This window comes from Erithacus rubecula (assembly GCF_903797595.1).
Source record: "Erithacus rubecula genome assembly, chromosome: 3".
NCBI lineage: Eukaryota > Metazoa > Chordata > Aves > Passeriformes > Muscicapidae > Erithacus > Erithacus rubecula.
This window is the reverse complement of record NC_136689.1, coordinates 28,331,072-28,350,360: the sequence shown is the minus strand read 5'-3', so window position 1 is coordinate 28,350,360 and position 19,289 is coordinate 28,331,072. Positions and strand designations below refer to the sequence as shown.

At 42.0% G+C, this 19,289-nt stretch overlaps 1 long non-coding RNA gene across 1 annotated transcript; it reads right to left on the bottom strand.

Moving 5' to 3' along the window:
• Positions 1-14,445: 14,445 nt before the first annotated feature.
• LOC306799537 lies at positions 14,446-18,255 on the bottom strand. Its single transcript, XR_013773618.1, has 2 exons — positions 17,729-18,255; positions 14,446-17,323 (listed from the first exon to the last, which is right to left on the bottom strand). It is a non-coding gene; the product is annotated as an uncharacterized lncRNA (long non-coding RNA).
• Between the last annotated feature and the right edge of the window lie 1,034 nt (positions 18,256-19,289).

The window sequence follows — 19,289 nt, the reverse complement described above, 5'->3', positions numbered from 1 at the left end:
CCAACACAGAGTTGATGAAGGCTCCACAGCCTCCTATGGAGAAGGGGCTGCTGTGTTTCTGCTAAGCAGCTCAGGCCAGTACACACAAGAAGCCAGCTTAGTGTTTCCTCTTGTTCCCAGGGTTTCTTTTCAAATATTCATTTGGAAATCCCATATTCCTCAACAGATACACTCCACAGTCAATAAATATGCCTTTACAAGAAGGTCAGTGGCAACCTGGCTAGCTGGAAGATGTGTCTGTCAGTCCAACAGAAAAGGGATTGGTGATTCCAGACCAGCTTTACACTAAGCTTGACAAAACCTGCTCCTAGTATCTACCATTAACCCAGTGTCATTTTGTCTTCTTGGCAGGATCTGCACATCTTTTCTTCAAGCTGTGCTCATAGTACAGAGCAGCAGCAGCTGTTCTTCATCTTCACATTTTGGTGGTGTTTGCAAGGCAATTTGGTGGTCATGGACTAGATTGCTTTCAGAGGAATCTTATCCAGGTGCTGTGATTCAGGTGTGCAAAGAAAAAAAACTGCACGTTAAATTTTGCTGGAAATGCAAAAGCCCAAATGAATGACTGAGGACATTCACCTTAAGAATCAAACTAACTCTGCTCTGGAATAAAGGTGTAAATTGCTTACAGTGGAGGTGCAGGGGCTCCAGCATGAGCACCTTCAGCCCTTGGATTCACTCCTGTCACACACTGACATTCAGACATGAAGAAGATGGACAGAAATCCCTTTTTCTCCTTGGCTCTGCTTTTAGTTATAGCTTTGAGAACATAGAAAGGACTGTTTGGAGAACCTGAAAGTGGTGGAGGAATTCAGGGGCATACCTATGATGCAAATATACAGAAATTTCTGATGTAGGTGGCTGTTAACTAGCCACATTTATTCAGTATAAATTCAGCATAAAGCAAGAAAAAGGAGGAGGGATTGGGGAGAGAAGGCAAGAAAAAGTGGTGTGAAGGCACTTGTAACAAACACTAAAAACCACCATATAAAAATATAACAGCTGAAGCCAAAACAAAACTGTGTGCCTGACAGTACATTTGATATACCAGAAAGATGTCTGCTGGAGAATTCACAATATGAGAGTTTAGGCAAAATAAGGATAAGCTATTATTAGAAAACATACAGAGTATGCAACTCCACTTATATCCAGAAATGTGTTTTAATCAACACTCCCCATACTGCACGTTTGTAAAGCTTGTAAGAAGCTCAGCAGCTCAGTGGTCTCCAGTAACCATGAATCAAGAGGTGTGTCAGTGGCACTGCAGCCACACAAGCCAAACCTCAGCTGCTCAATGAGCAGAATCCCAGCCAATCTGACACACAATTTAACTTGCCTGGTGGAAGACTCTAATCTGTCTTGTTCCCAGGTTACTTGGAGGCTCCAGCTGATAGCCACAGCTCTGCATGCACAGATGAAAACGTGACTCTGAGCAATCCGCAGAAACGGATGAGCCGCTTTTCCTGTGAAACCAGTGCCTGGAGCAGGATGTGGAGCTGGCCCAGGGGTCAGACAGATCCAGCAGGCACCCACCACGGGCTGCAGCCCTTCCCTGCTCTGCTTTAGGGACAATTTGGGAGAAAACTTTTGCATGGGGTTTCTCTAGGAGACAGATTTAAGTGGTTTCCTTTTTTAACTGTTTCGGGGAAATATTTTCTCAGCAAGAAGTGGAAAATGAACAATACTAGACATTAAAACTTTCTGTCGTTCTGAAGAGATGACAAATTCAGAACGTCTCTTTTGTGAGTTGTAGGTTGGCTTATCTAGCCTGTTATTAGTTTTTCTGGTGCTGGGAAATGTTGTGACTCAGGCCAAGCCCTAGTGGGCTATGGGTGCAAGCTTCTTGTGCTCCTTTGGGCTTTTAGTTCAGAGCAGGTTTGAACAATTTTAAGAAAAAGCAAAAAAAAAAAAAAAAAAAAAAAAACAGTTCAGGGGGCTTTTTTGCTTTATCTAACTAGAAGCTAACCAAGAGCAAAGGAGAGCTCTTTCTTGTTGTCTACTGCAGACAGCACAGTTTGTGTAAAGGATGTGAGGGAGCAAGTGTAGCCTCTGATAACAAATTTTGTAATTTTTTTCTCCCCTCTTTTAATCTCAGAGCCAGTTTTAAAGCTGCAGGACTCAATATTCAAGACTAACAGAACAGACAATTGGGAATGCAAGCATCATAAAGTCACCCCAAGACCCCCACACACACAGTTGCACCATGCTTGCCAGGGCCAAGGGCTGCTCAGACACAGGCAATCAGCAGGCAGTAAGGCTGCTGAGTCCCAAAACACAGCAGGCAGCCTCGGGGAGCTGTTCTCAATGCCAGACAAGGGCTCTTTGGTGGAGAGAGGAACAAACCTCACAGGCCAAGGAAATGTCCAGGAAGGCCAAATGATTAACAGGGAGCCAAAGCTCATCTAAATTCCACTGCAATTCTAATGTCCAAGCCACTGTGCTAAAATGCCCAATACACTGCAGCAAAGTGAGCCTAAAACAGGAGACATTATATCTTTGCCTAAGAATGATGGTTTTCTTAGTTATTTATTTCTCCCATTTCTGTGAGAATACATGGACTTTTAAAAATCATTTAAATTAAATTTCAGTCACTAGGAAGCTGCATCATGGCACCATAGACAATGCAAGATTCTCCAGCCCATTGCTACACAAAACCCCTACAACCCTGTAGGAGAAAAACAGAGCAATCAATAAAATACTATTGTGTGTGGTACTTAAATCAAAAGGCATGTTCATCAGAGAGCAGTGCTTGGGGAATAGACTTCTGTGAGCATGCTGGTACTCAGGCCCCATTAAATAAAAGCACTGGCAGGTTAATTAGTTAAACTCCTGTAAGCACATTGAAGAAATATATGGGTGTATATATATAGGTATATATTTATATATATATATATATATTTATATACATATATATAGTGTGAGCCATCATTTACTTCAGGGGTAGCGAGGTATATTCTGTATTTGACTGTGCCAGTACAATCCCATTTAGGTTCAGCTGTGGATATCAGATCAGGACAGAATCTGGCCTTCAAAAATGCTGATTTTAGCATCAGCCAGCTCCGCCTGGCTTTGAATTCTGCCCCAAAGCAGAGAAAACAGTTTTCTTACACAAACATGAGGTGTATTACACCCACAGAAAGCAGTTTTCCCTTGCCTGCAATTCAAGCCACAGAACAGCACCATCTACTCAGAGGTAAGCAAGCTCAGGCAGCTCTGAGACACAGAAAACATGAGAAGTGCTACAGAACAGTGGTATGGACAGCAGGGGAGTTATTACATTATGACAGATGCATATCCAGATTATACTGGCTCCCAAGAGCTCTGTAGGAAAAAAAAAAAAAATCAGAGCTAGACACACGTGTGCCAATGTCAAAAGGTAAGACAGATAAATACCCTAAAATGCAACTCATGCAGTCCTGTAAGTGTGCTTGAGAGGATTGTGTTGAGGCAGGAAAATACTGGCTAGAAAGCTATCAATAAAACAGTCCTCCAGGAAAATATCACCTCTAGTCCTCCTTAGTATTTCTACCCTCCTTTGAGTTGGCCTTCACACGTCCCTTAGACTAAAAGCTGAATGTTAACTCCTCCAGTATAAAGCAAGATGCCTAGAGTGCAGAACAAGTGAGATATCTCTAGAAGGATGATGGGGCTTGGGTTTGCCCTCCAGAAAGATGCTGTGGGGGTGGGAACAAACACACCCCTCCTGCCACAAAAGCATTGTATCACCAGCAGTGGCCCCTGGCCATGCACTTGTGCCTCTGTGCTGTGGTGAGACCAGCAATTCAACCAAGGACAGCACCTAAACCCTCCATTTAACACCTGCACACTGACAGCATCTGGAGAGCTCAGCTCCCCAATGCATGGTAAGCATCATTCTGTGTATGACCTTAATTCTTTGGAGATAACACAAATAATTATAGATACATATAATTATATATTCATTTTTTCATCATAATTATAGAAGATACCTTTATATGCTGCAGTCTATGTCAACTGTTTACTGCTCAGAGCTTGACTGTATTTACAGTTCATAATTAACATTAAATTAGTGTATGTTGCTAATTTTGAATTCTATTCTTCCATAAATCTAAGAAAAGGCAATATGATACCAAAGAAAGAACAACTCTCAAGGTAAACCAGTATTATTATTATAGAATAAAAGATGATCTGTGTATAGAACTAAATATGAATATCTCAGAATTAATAACCATGAAGGATCTGCCTGCATGTAAATACACCTTTCTGCCCATTCAACTGCACAATCACTCTGCAAAACCTCAGAGAAAGCAATTTAAAATTTTTTTAACAAATGCAAAGAGTGAAACAAATCAGGTAGCTCCAAAAGGCCAAACTATGAAAAATAGATTTCATTACTGAAGCAAAAGGCAAGACCATTTGGGAAATTGGAAGCATGGATTATTACCTCCAAAGGCTCAAAAAGTCTCTAACTACATTGACTTTTCCCATCCATTATTCATCAGAGATGCCAAATTAGACAATCCTCATGTCAAATCACTTCTCAGACATCCACAGCTGTGCCTGTCAGGGGCCACACCAGCCCCAGTCCCACCAGTTCCAGCTTTCTTGGACAGGAGCAGTTATCCCATGTGAGCAACTCCGGGGCACGTTAAGTCTTCTGCCTGCAGGAGCAGGAAAGAGTTTTGCTTCTCCTTGAAGGATGAGATGCACAATTTCAGGCCTCAATACCTCCTCCTACCATTACAAAAAATTCCTTGTTGGATTTTATCCTAGGCTTCTTTATATTCTTGCACGACTAAGAATTTTGCAGGAAGCCAAGGGGGATTGGAGCAAATAAAGGTAAAAGACAGATCAGATGGCACCAAGAATACTCTTCTGTCAGATGAAAGTACATCCTGTCACAGTGCCTTCTAAGTGTCCCTTTATCTTTGCCACCATGGCATTTGGTATTGCTTGCCCCATATTTCTGTTGGTTCCTGCACTCCCTGCTCCCCTGTCTCCCAGCATCTATCATTATTTTCCTCCCTGAAAAGGACTTGCAATTTCCCCTCTTCATTATCAGTCTCTCCTTTCCTTCCAGAATAATTTTTAAAGGCTGTGCTGGGAGGCTGGAAAGAACTAAGACTACTTCTGTGTGGGCAACACTTCTCCACCCTGAGGAGAAGAAACATATTGACCTTCTCTGCAGGGTGAAGAGTGGAGTCCAGCATAGCCTTGGGGACATGCAAGGTCCCAGTCCTGGTCCCACTGATGAATCCACTGCAGCATCTCTTCACAGCCCAGTGTCCTGGATGGTGCCAGCCTGGGAAATAAATATGAGCAGGATACACACAAACCAGCCATTTCTCTGCCAGTGCTATTTCAGAACCGGCCTTTCCCAGATAATTTTAGCTTGCATTGCCGGCTGATCCCTAGAGCAAGGGGAATTTCTGTTTTTTCTCTTAACGTTGTTATACAATATTGTGATGGGCTGAATACATACAGCCAGAGGGAAAACCAGGCTCAGCAAGCACTACTTCTTGGCAGCCACTTTTTAAACAGATGTTCAGCTGTCGTAAGAGGCATTGTGGTGGTGGGCTGGGCCCTAGTACAATGTGCAGCCAAGGATGTAGTGACAATTGTACAGGATTAATTAAACTTCCTGAATGACCTCACTTCAAGGTTCTGCAGAGGCCAGATAAGAATCGCACAGCTCTGCCAGGAGCCTTAAAAGGGAAAGGAAAGGGAGGGAAAAGGACTTCCTGTAAACGTGGACTTCTTTCTCTGGGTTGTGGAGCAGCACCTGTGTGTCTGGCAGGGAGGGGGGCAGCACGGCTGCTCTCACTGTCTGAGCCTAGGGAGATGAATGGGTCAGGTGTGCAAAGCAGACAGCCACAGGCAGCCCTGGAGCCTCACAGCAGTGTGCAGAGCAAGTCACCTCTGCAGATTACCCCGTTTTTTCATTCTAATTACACAGCACTTCCATTCCAGGATCCCAGGGTGCAGAAAGACCCACCAACAAAAAACTGGGGTCACCTATGTTGCAAATAATTTAATTTTCTAACTCAGTCCTTTGATCACCCATACCTCAAACACACTGAAAGATGGCACAGTCCAGTTGAAAGAGTATGAAAGGAAACATTACAAATTTGGCTCCTCCTTCCTACTTCAGACTTCCAACAGTAGTCCCAGCAGGTTTTGCATCATGAGAACACCATATGTACACATGCTTGCCACTTTCCTGGATGTATGACCTGTACTTTGTGTTGTACTGCTGCAACAGCATCTGTCAGGCTGTGGTGCAGCACTCATACTGAACTGCAAAGGTGCTGAAAATAATGACATCCTTGGTCATGAATGAAACAAGGGCACTATGGAACTAAACAGGCCCAGGATGTGAACTGGGGCACAGCCCACATTGTTGAACTTCCAGCAGGCTTCCTGGCCCAATTGTGTCTTCCAAGACAATGTCCAGGCTTATTTCAGGGAACACCACAATGCAGTAATTAAAATGACCAAGGCTACCTTGTTCTGGGAGAAAGAGCTCACCCATCAGCAGTGCAGCATCCCCTTGGAATGACCAGGACATGGCCCATCCCACTTGCCCACCAGGGTGATCATGCAGAGCCCAGAGGTGTCCCCTTTTGCTGGTGTCTGGACAAGGGCCAGTTTGCACATCTTCACTGGGAATGAGGGATTGTTCATCAGGGCTGCATGGATATAGTCAAAGGTGATTAAAACTGCTCATCTTCCTTTGACTTCAGGCACAGAAAATAGTTTGAACTCACCACAATGCTGGCAGCAGGATTTTACATCACAGTAAATGTCATGCTCCCCTGGGATGATCCTGTTCTCCACCAACCCCACATCAGTTTTTGTGGCTCTCTTTTCCACACCACCAGCCAGTTTACCAAGCCAGGGCACTGGGTACCCGGTCTGTGTGTGGCCTGCAGCCAAAGCTGGTGTGAGGGAGGAGGGATGCTCCTTTCCACAGCAGGCAAATGAATTGTCTTGAACAGAAATGCATAAGAAAAGAATATTTACAGTTCTTAGGGAATAACATGGCTGTGGTTCTCTGCACAAGTGGTGCTTGCTGTGTGAATGATGCCTGCAGAAAACATGCTGCTATGGAGCTTAGCTTGCACACCTTTCCCATCAGCATCCTGGGACATGCACCAGGCACCAAATTAAGTTCTCAAGCTCTCCTCACTCAACCCTACTGCTGACCTAAAAAGAGGGTTGGCTCACAAAACTTATGGAAAACAGTTCAGAAAGTTATGCACAGAATGAAAAATATTCTCCTCCAAAAATTGTATTTCTCAAAGTAGGAAGTTTCTTTCTCATTTCCTACCTACAATCCTGAACAGGAAATATTGTATCAAGAAAGAAATCAGAGGAGCTGATCATCTCAAGGTTTTTAACATTACACATCTAATGTGTTTATATGTTGATCTTACTTTGTAACAAGCAATACATAGGGTTTTGAAAACCTGCTGGAAAAGGTAAAAAAGTAAAAGAGTTAAACTTGCTCAAGTTCCCACAGCAAATCACTGACAAGAATCAAGAACAGAACCCATGTGAAACAGCAAAAGAGAGCAGAATCCAAAGTGATTGGCAAGATGCCTATCAATTTCAAAGGAGCTGCACTTTAATCCCTGGAGTCTTGACTTCTAACTTGACCTCCCTGTGGCACAGCAGATTATCAGCTGAGAAACTGCTCTTTTTCAGGCTGATCAGCTTGATGGTGCATGTGACATGCATCTCAATAAGCAACTTATGATAAATGTGTTTTTAAGTACTGTTTAACAAAATAGGTCTAGTATATATTAAAACCATCAAAAATGCAATTTCCCCCACTCCCCAGATTTATCTGCTTGATGTGATCCAGGCTCCAAGTCCCTACAGTGCATATACACCCCAAAAGTGTAGAAAATATATCATTTGTTTCATCCAAACACAGTAAATTTCCTTCCCAGATACTGAATCTACCCCATAAAATTTAGAATAGCACATTCAAATAGTGTTAAACACTTTCATTTGATCTTTGACATGGGTTTAATTACTGCATGGCTTGATCTCCTGCTGCCTTCTCTTCACAATTAGGCTCCAAAAGGAGAAAAACAAGGACAAGAAGAAAGGAAGAGCTGTAGATGTCAACATCCTCATTATGGGGCATCTCTCATCTGTAAAATAAGGCAAATGTGCTGCTTCTGTGGCAAAATGTGATGAAGATGAGGGACATCTGTATGTGACATCTTACAAGATGTGATGTAAGGAAGGCAGTGGGCAGCCTGGGTAACCAATCACTCCAAATCATGGGAAGAAAAGCCAGAATTTCTCTCCCAGTGTGAGCCTGCCTGGAGCAAGAGGCAAGCATAGAACTGCCCCTGGCAGTACCCAAGAGCCACTTACTTCTCTGAGCCCCGGGCTAGCTCTGGTCCTGAATCAGGAATGTGGGAACTGGGCTTCCAGCAGGAAACAAGGATGGCTGGGAATGCCAGCAAACACTGAATCTGTACCAGAGGGCCTGATGAGCAGCACAGGGAGAAAACAGCATTACTGCATCCTCTGCACACTCCCAGAGTAACCACATCTGTGCCTTTTGCTGCTTAGAAGATACTGTTATCTAAAAGTACACTGCATAACACATATTTTTGCATTGTCTTCTGCACTTGGGGCTCAATTTCACTTTAATTCCTTTAAAAGCACACTCTCAAAGACATTTAATGACCTTGTTCAGGTTCCCAGCTGAATTCTTTCTGCACAAGACCTAGACTTTACCTGTAATAACATCTCAACTGGAAAAGTAACAATATGAGACAGAAATGATTAATACATTAACTATAAATAAGTTGTTAAAACGAGTATGTCAACCAGCTTACAGTGAAAGAACAGAGCATGATCTTTTCTGTAAGCTCAGTCCACCTCCTGATCAGACATGTCATCAGCAGAGCCAATGCCACTATAAATTTATTGCCTGTAGACCCAAGGTAAAAATGCTGATTTATGTTTAGCAGTAGAGCAATAGTTACAAAAGTCCTTCTCAGCCTAGGGATTCATATGGAAACAGCCCCCAGGTTCAGAAATTCTTAATTCCAGCTCAGGCCTATAATTAAAAATAAAAGGCATCCACAGTTTAAACAAATGTTGTTGGACCCACAGGACACAAGTGTACAAACACGATCTTTGAGTACTTATTATCACAAGCTCAACAAATGTTATTACTTATTACCCAGTGATAAAGCTATTGTTCAGTATGACTTGAAAATTATTTTGGTAACAAAACAACAATAAAATTTATCTAAGCCTTTCCTAAGGTTTTGATCAAGCCAAAATAATTTGCACTCAAAATCAGAAATGGGCCAGAGCTCAGCTCTCTCGGATTTAGGAGAAAAAGTGAAAGAGTTTGATGAGTTTCTTCCATTGTTTTTAAATCTCAAGGGCTTTATTTGCTAAAAAAAAAAGTAGATTAATTTGCAAAATAAAAAACAAAAATAGTTTTGCTAAGAGGATTCCATCCTCAATTCCACAAAATTTTGATGCTGTTTCAGAAAAGCTCGTATGTAAAAGGAGTGCTTTTCTGATTTCTGCCTTTAGGCTTTTCCATCAGCTTTCTGTCACACCCTGATGTCTTTGCCACTACACCAGCACCCACCTTCACCTGGTTCAAGCCTTCCCTGTGCTGCAGAGCCCCTTTCCCATGGACAGGGGATTTCCAGACACCACCAGATATCCCTGACAACTGTCTATCTGCTGGCACAATGCTCCTCCAAGCAATCCCAGAGACCTACATGCTCACTCAGGAAAGCAGCTGCATGTCCTCATGATCAACACTGGCACCTGCTGAACAGCAGCTTCTCCGTAGTGTCCCATGGATTTAAGACATCATTAAATAATATTGGGCCCATTCCAGTTAAGAAGTAATACATTCACAGCATCAGCAGGGAGCCAAATGAATTATTTCCAAGTTTTCTTGTGACTGAGGTAACTAGCTTTCTGTTGTGCCAAAGCTACAGTTGTAACCCAGAAAGCAATTATTTTAGTATCAAAGCCCAACATCATATGTGTAATCTTTAATGGAGGAAGCAAGTCACTACAAATCAGTAGGATGCTGATGGAAGAGAGACTCTGCAGGCAGGAGGGAATGCTGCTCCAAGCAGCTATATCCCTGCCTCCCCCCAGTAAGCTGTATTAACTGCTCCAACACCTCTTCATGACAGATAATAACCCCACCAACAAGCACCTGACTCAGCTGAGTAGCTGTTAAAAGTGTCACTGTCACTCAAGTGGGAGCTCTGCTTAATGCTGCTCTCCTGATGAGGTGAAGTAGCTCAGCACAAAATGACAGCTCTCTCCTTTGCTTCAGCCTTCCTACTTCTCCATTCCTACAGCAGGCTTGGGGTTTCTGCCTCTCTCCATAGAGGTACTGGAAAGATACAGTCCCATTCCTGGGGCATGGGGAAAGCCCTTTCATATTTGCCAATGGAAAAGGGCATCAAAACTTTTAAACTGATATTTGATTAAAATTCTCAAAAGCTTTCAATATGTCAGTCAAAGACATGAGAGGCATAGCAGGATACTTCAGATATACCTCTTAGGAAGAGGCAGAAAAAGCATTCAGCTGCACCTTTTCCAAAGCCACCTTTCCCTGGAACAGCAGGCTCTGCCCTGAGGGCTTTGGTTAGCAGCAGTGCCCAGCTCAGGAACCCTGAGTGCAGCAGACCTGTGATAAACACTGCTGGGTGGGCAAAAGAAGGTAGGGAACAACTAGATTTTTAATCTATAGATACCAGCTCTGCCAGCTAACATAAATTTAAAGAAGAAACAAAAGTCGGAGGGAAGCACCTGCTGCTCTCTGAAAGCCCCTCAGCTTTGAACTTTTGTTTCACCAGTTTAAATTAAGCAATTAGTTATGTGCTGACATTTTTTTTTAACGTGCTTCCCAAGCAAATGCTACCCATGAGCCTGTGATAAGACTGCAGCACAGAAAGGGCACTTAAAAGTTGACTCTGAAATTTGTTGTTGTCACATTTAAGAGATAAAAAGCCTTTTTTTCTCTGTCATAGGGATGGGGAAAAGTAAAGTATTTGAATCAAGTTAGCCAGCTGGGTAGCTAAGAGAGATAAGTGCATGCAGAGTGTATTGACCACATACTGTTCTTGCAGGGGGTTGATAGGGAATATGTGTGAAGACCTGATGGTGCTGGAAGGATCTGAAGACCCCAGCAGCAAGGTTTCTTTTGGCTGCACAGTTTGAACCTGGTTCAGTCCCTCTACTCCTGTGATCTCCACCACCACAGCTGCACAACCAGCACTAGATTTCTCTCATGAAAACAAAATTTAAACATAATCTGCCTCCTGGAAGTGTTCCTCTCAGCAGTCTTTCCCTTCCCTTGGGTCTTCCCTGAACCCTGTTGTTCTTTCTCTGTGTAGTTAATCCCCCAGATAATCCTGCATGTGCTTAAGAGATGCCTGGGAATAAGAAACTTTCTCTGGCAGAAAAAGGAAGAGAAAAACAGAAGTTAAAGCTCACTTTAAAATGTTGATTTGGCTATTTTTCATGTCTGGGTGCTAAGTCCACTGAGACAGCATCAAACTGCATATTTCTTAAGCAGTAGCTAGCACCAAAGCCTTGGCTCCATTCCCCTTAGACCTGGGAGCTTTGTGGAGCAGAAGACTTCTCCCACGAGACACCACTTCCCAGGAATGTTTATTTCCCCACATCTGAGATCTGAGACCACATGCCTGGAAGCAGGGAAAGGAGCCTTGCCCTTCATCTTAACCCTTTGTGCCTCAAAGCCACTAACCTACCAACATCCCTGACCTGCCCTGTTTGCCCCAGCTGCACACTGCACGTTTCAGGACAGGTTCTGGGAACATTTCATGAACATGTCAAGGGCAATGTGCTGTGCTGTTTACAGATTTGAACATCCTCACTATATCACAGAAAGCAAAAGCTAAAACAGGCCCCCATTGCAGCAAATGCTGTATTTTATCATATCACAAACTCCACAGGGTCCATGCAGTCAAGGTCAGACCCATTCACTGACACCTCCCCACTGTGGATACCTATGCATGAACAAAAGTCACTCATCCTTCTGCCTGCATTGAATCCACCGGTTTATTTTAAAACTGCCTTTGAATTAACATGACATCTGCAAATGCAAAACCTCAAGCTACTCTGTTGAGGATTTAAAGAGGGCAAATAGGGCACAGCTATAATGGGAGTGAAAATTCCTAATAGAAAGGACTTTTTAAATCCACAGATTGATGTTCTTTTTATAACTTCTATTTTTGAAATGCATGCAATCATTGAAGATAAATCCATCATCGCATGCAATCACAAACTAAAACTGGTCCAAAGCCACAAAAAAAAAAAAAAAAACTAGATGCAAAGAAATGCAAAGTTACATTCCTGCATGGCTTTTCCTCCCCAGCATGGAGTCACCACTGTCTCTGCCACCTCTGCCCACCAGCAACAGACAATGAGTGAATGGTTTGTGCCTTTTCTGGACCTTCAGATCTAGGAAAGCTCCATGTGGCCTTGAGTTACAAGTGGCAGACACTTCTCTCCCCAATGCCTCCACCATTTGCTCCTCATTGTTTCATGTTCCTGCCTTTGGGTTTATCCCTTCCAAACTGGCAGATTTGACCCCAATGCCCTGGAAAATTTGTTTTGCATCATGCCTGCAGGCACTGGGCCAGGGCAAATTCATGGGGGGAAGCAGAAGATTTTCCAGAGGAAAACCCCTATGAGCAGCTTTTTGGGAAGAAAGCCAGGCCCAGATTTACATTTGTGGTCCTAAGTTGGGGATCAAGGGAAACTCCAAGTGCTGTAAAAGCAGCATTTGCAGAGTGAGCATACTACATGGCAAAGGGCTTAAATGCTAAAAAACTTGTCTTCCTTTTTCTCCTGGCAAAACTCTATTGCCTACAATTAGAAAAAAGTCTTTTTCTACAGCTCTAGACATATGGCTGTGTTAGTATTACCAGAATTAAGGACTTCCAACCATGGAATCCAGCACTGCAGGAAGCTCTGGGAGGAGAGTTTCACTCAGGAGAGGGGAGATTTCTCTACTCAGCCTCAGAGCTGTGAACAAGATGGACTGGCTATGCCATAGATTATTGGTTCAGAATGGGCCAAGCTTCTTGGGAAGCTGAGAAAACTCCTCTCTCTGTATACAAGAGGAGCCTGACACCAGAAATGCAAAAATAATTTGGCCTGCTTAGAGAAGATGGCATTTGTCTCTCCTTTGATGCCCCTATTTCCAAATTTCAGGCTAACCACGAAAATCTGCACTTTTTGCAAAGCCTCTTTTCTTGGAATTAATTGGAATGAATTCTCACCAACATACCTTGAAATCTCCTAGAAATATAAACTTCAGGCAAAAAGAAAAATCAAGCCACACAGCCTGAATACAGTCCAGTCAGCATTATGGAAAAAAATTGCTAATTAGGTGAAACAGAAGTACCTCAGCCTGGCAGTGCAGAGAGCCACAACTAATGAAGCACCAATGTTGCATCTCAGGTGATCAATCTCTGTAACTTTTTGAACTCTTTGTTCTTCATTTAAATATTTTAATATTAATTTATTCTAATGACGTCTCGAGTGAATGAGTTATATCAGAATTGTGGTTTATAAAAAACCTCCAACAACAGAAAAAGTCAGATTCTTGTAGATCAGTCTGTCCTGGTTATTAAAACCCAGAACACCTATTTTAAGTAGGAAATCTGCCTATAATGGACTCCCAAGAGGATATTCAGCCAGCTACAAGAATTTAATGTTTACCTTGAAAGCAGCCATCAGTATAGGCTTAATGATGTCTAAAAACATCCCTAAAACCAGTGGTAATAGTCTAAATAACTTCTATAGTCTAAAATAAATTCAGTCATAAATGCTCTGGTAAGAACAAGAGTGCAATAAATAACAATTATCATGCAGGCAAAGTACAGCAGAAGTACAGACAGGGTGGGATATTCCTCAAGGTCCCTGCACAGTTTTTTCTTAGTGCAACAGTTCTTCCAAATTCTGTCCTTTCAAAATAGAACAATAAGTGTTTCCCAGGGTTTCCACAGGAATCAATTCCAAAGCTAAAAAAAAAACAAAAACAAAAACAAAACTAAATAAAAACAACAACAACAAAAAAAAAAGCCAACAAATCCTGAACTTTTTTTTGCATTTTCTGAGGCAGTCAGAAAATGCCAACCAGGTCATATTTGACCCTCGAGTGGTCGAAATGATGAATTTTAACTAGTTCATCAAAACATAAGGGAAAAAAAAAAAAGATTTCCCTTTTTCAGCCCTAATCTTTTAAACCTGTAAAAAGACAATCCAAGATTTAATCAATTTCTCCTCAAGAGAGGGGAAATAAAACTCATTTGTGTGCTTGCCTGAAATGGTCTCTCTACTCCACCCACCAGTCTAAGAAACTTATTGACTCCCCCTTCAAATTCTTCCTCTTTGCCAGTGTCAGCAAGGTCTCCAGTCTTCACAACAATGTTTGCTTGATCTTTATTCAGCATTTTATATGCTACAATTATCTTTTTTCTATTTGTCTTCCCAACAGCAAGTAATGAGAAACAATTTTAAGGAGAAAGAGGGAGTGAGAGGAGATAAGATGTTCAGAAAAGGGGAAATCCACCTGAATTTGGCTGTTACAAGGTAGCAAGCTCTGTAGGCTGGCTCCTTGAACAAGAGCTTAGGGAACCTGCATTTAAATGTTTCTTAATGTCAATTCAGTGCATGAAGTCCCCATTATTTTTTTTCCAGTTTATGAGTTCTCATCATCTTGGCATAAGTATTTCCAGCCCTGTGGCCAGACTGTTGATGCTGAGTCTACTAATCTGATCCATGAGTCTGTGACAGTTCCTTCCAACAAGTGTGGCATTAGGCAGAAAGGAGGAAATGTGGTCCAGGATATCATTCATTTATGAACTGCTGCCTCCTTCAGGGAAGAGTTGTTTCTGTTTTCTCCTTCCATCGTGGCTGTGATAGAAACCCTGCTATAGCAGCCTGCTTGCATGACTGTAGGATTACACAAATCCCACATTTTGGATGAGGCCACAGGAAACACTGGGTTGCCTTGTGGCTGTTGTTGGTGACTGTGGTGTGAGGCTGACAGGTTTCAGCACAGCAACTGCTCAGCTACTCTAACACCAGCATTATGGAGGCAGGTTTCAAACATGAGTAATTCAGCCAAAGCACCATCTGAAAAGTGAGGCAATCCAGGAAATAGAACCATGGTGCTAAGGGTTGAAGTCTGTCTCTTTTACTGGATGCAGCTGAAGCAGCAACACCCCTAAGAAATCAGTATTCAGTAGTGCAACCAGAACTACCCAGCAAACTGAATATCATAAATACCCAGTGCCTAGGTGGCTGGGGTCTTACTACTGCAACTCTGCTTCTGCAAGGGTCAAAGCATTCTGAAGTGGATCAAGTGAATAATTAATAACCATCGCCTGTACCTCACCAGCATGAAATTGCTCATTTAATTCTAATCAAAGTTAAGTCTTGGTTTTCTAAAACCAGACTTTGTATTAATTTTACTGCAAAACGCTAATATTCCAAAGATCCAATGCTACTTACAGTTTGGTTTTCGTGACATTCTGAAAGGGTTTGTTCTTTTCATTGCTTGCCTCACAGAGGTGAATTCCACAGCAGTAGCAAGCTGCAGGATGTCCAAACATACACGTGGCAGTCAGAAATCCAACAGCAGCTCAGCAACCTGGCCTAGCAGTGCATCCACCTAAGGCTGCAGGGACAGTGTGCCAGCAGAAGCTACAGGGAGCATACATGAGGCCAGAAAGCAAGATAAGGATGTATAGCTCAGACATGGATTCCCTTCACAAGCCATGTTTGTTTTCACCTGTTCAGACACAGTCTTCCCTTTTCCTTTATGTTCCTTAATCCTTCTGCAGAGGCAGAATTGACAACCATCACTATCAGCTAGACCCTTCTCACCTCCCTGACTCTCCCCCAGGGTCCCTGTCTGTAACACACTCCACCACCAGCCAAACAAGGTTAGATGCAACTCTCCAGAACCCATCAAAGAAACAAAAACTCAGCCAGAAGAAAGCAAAACAAGCCAAGAACCAGGAGGTTATTCCAGAAGAAGTCTCTATGGACATGCCTGGATAATTTTAATAGCTTTGTTGGCTTAAACAGAGCTCACAGTTTGGCAGTTCTGAGTTCTGCCTTCCCAGAGGAAGCCCATAGAGACCTTGTCCTCATGTTTTCATTGCTTTTTTTTCTTTGATCCAAGGTCTGAGGCATCTAGCTGATAAGAAAACTTAAATTCTAATAAATCTGTGAACTTATTATTTCCTAACATGGTCCTTGAAGTATCTGTCCTGGGAATATGGCAATTTCTATCATATCACAGTGACCATCAGTAACATAGCTGACCTAAAAATTAATGTACTCTTAATATTATTATCTCAACGTAATAATGAGTCCTAGCACTAATCACACATCCTCAGAACTTATGACCTTTAAGAATTAAATTATTAGAAAGAATATAGAAAAAATGGAAGAAGCAGAAATATCTGCTTTCCCAGCTGAAACAATCTCCAAGTAATTTGTTGGGTGGGGGCAATTCACAACTTAAATGAGAAAAAAATTTAGAAGAATTGGGACATTTTCCTGAAACAACCCAACATGTAACCTTAAGGGTCTGTCACAGTAAGTAAATTGTGTCAGTGGCAAACAGATCACAAAGCACTGAAGGAGGTTTTCTGAGGGCTGCAACCTTACACCTGCATTATCTCCAGGAATCTGACATCACAGCAGAGGACTGCAGGTGGGAAACCACCCACTGACTGTGAGAAGAGAACTTAGGGCAATAGTAGTGAAGTTTTAATGACTTGACCAACACTGCTGAAAAGGAGAATGACTGTCTGTATGTGTTTGTATTCCACAAAAGGCACACAGCACATTATGTGGCACATTAGATTTAAAAGCTCCCAGTGTATGTAATGAATTATGCAGCAGTGTTTATTGCACAGTTTTACTAATAAGCCATCCTAGATTTAAATAATAATAATAATTTTGCATACAAGGCATACAGTAAAAAGGAATCATGCATTCCAAGTGCCTGGAGCAAAGCATACCTTCCCTAAGAGGAGGCTTACTGGGAGCAGCTGGATGAAGGCTTCCAGCTATGCAGAAGAATGAGGATAGGGGAAGAACATAGCCCTAGTTCCTCCTGCCATTTCAGCAATCCTAGAGCCAGCCTTGTGCTGGCAGCTCAGGACTGTAAATATTACAAGAGAGTTACCATGAGAGTAGCTTAGGGGCTGTAGCTGGCAGCTGCTGATCATTCTTTCTTGTACATCTACTGCTAAATGTAGCCAGAGATGAGCAGAAGCTGACAAAACAAGTGAGAACTGTGAGATTGTGAAGTGACAATATATTGATTTTGATTCCATTAATTGGGGGATCACTCAAGTATTCCATCAAACCCATCAGGAAGGAAAATCAGAATTTTGCAGCACTACTCATTGTGCTTTAGGGTCTTAATGACTTCTGTATTAGTATAATGCAACATTATAATTTGCTCCAATTATGTAATTACAGCAATATTACAAAATATTATAATGCATAAAATCAGTATAATAATGTGGCATAATTATAATTTGCAATATAATACATGAACCAATTTGTATACTATGCAAAACTACATTATAATGTTACATTCTGGCTTTTCCCATGCTCCAATTGCAAATTGCCACTTAAATCCTTATCCACAGCTCCCTTGTGCTTTCCAGCCTACCTTAATTCCTTTTCTACCTTCATCAAATAGCTTCTGCCTAATCTGGCTTGTGTTCCACCATGATGTTTTTGCCTTGGCACATGTGGTATTCAAATCTGGTCCTGGTAGATTATAAACCATTCTGAATGAATGCAGAATTGTTCAAGAACATAATCACAAAGCTCCATAAAAATAAAGCTTTTCCAACACTCGGGGCCTGGCTTTGTCTTTTTTACTAACTAGAAAATAATTATCTTTTTTGGAACTATTAGTGGAGCATAGAAACAGCCTTTAGATTGAGTAATACACTGTAAATTAGCATATCTGCATACTGATTGTTGAGCATATCTGGAACCAATGGATCTGCCACAGTCTGCAGCAGTTGCCTTATAGCTCTATTAATCATGATAGCAGTGGAGCCTTGGATCACCCAGGGACCTGCAGCTTCCTTTCCAGCTTTGAACATTCCTTTCCAATCTTTCAGAGGGAAAAATATTTTATGTTTTTCAATATTAACTTAGCAGTAATAAATACTTGTGCTTCAAAAATTTAAATCTAAATAGACCATCTGTGTTACTAATGACTATATATTTTGTTCCAGTTTTAGTTACCTTCAAAAATATGGTTATTTCATGCTCCCCTCCAAATTATCTGTGTAAATAAGGAACTAAATCCCAGAAGTAGCCAGAAATTTTGTAAGAATTTTTTCATGGATATTCGAAGGAATTTACTTTTTAATGAGAAATTTCATTATTTCTGGGAAATAATAATGAAATTCAGCTTTGAATGCAAAAAATCAGGAATTTCCTGACACGCCAATCTGGATTTGTAGCTTGGCTGGCTCAATCTTCTGATTATTAGGCAAATCGTATTGGTGCTATTTATAAATACTGGTATTGTGCTGTTTCTAAGCACCGGTACTGTTGATAAATTTATAAACGTTCTTTACCAAGCTGCAGTATTCCCGCCCTGCCGTGCCCCCGGCGCTCGGTTCCCGTTCCCGGAGCTCCGGGATGCCGCAGCCCGCGGGCTCCCCCTGGTGCCGCCGCCGCTCCGGCGGAGGCTACGGAGCCACAAAAATCCCTTCTGGACCCTTTTTGGCCGCAGATGCCCCATGCAGCGGTACGGAAGAGCACAAAGATACAGCTTGGCAAACACGGAGAAACGCTCTGTAACTAGAAAAACGAGTTTGGAAACTTGGAGCGACAACTGAGCTGACTTCAAGTTATTTAAATTAGGAAAAAACCAAAATAACCTAAACTGTGTCTAGATTGAGGTATTAGATGTCCTCAAACCTCTAACCAAAAACTTCTCAAATGCTGGTGAGCTTTGGCTTCAGCAACACAGAGCAAAAACGCACAAGTCAAGCAGTCTTCAAAGCACAATTAAACATTCAGAAACCCACAAAACAAACCAGTCTTTTAATAAACCCCACAGTTTTGGCTACAGAAAATGAGAAAATGGGATTTCCTCCATACTACCTTGGCTGATGGCTAAACCTCCCCTCTAAATAAGGAATTTTCAGAACACACCTGCCATCCAGGACTTTTCTGGTGTTTGAGGCAATCAGACCTGGGTGATG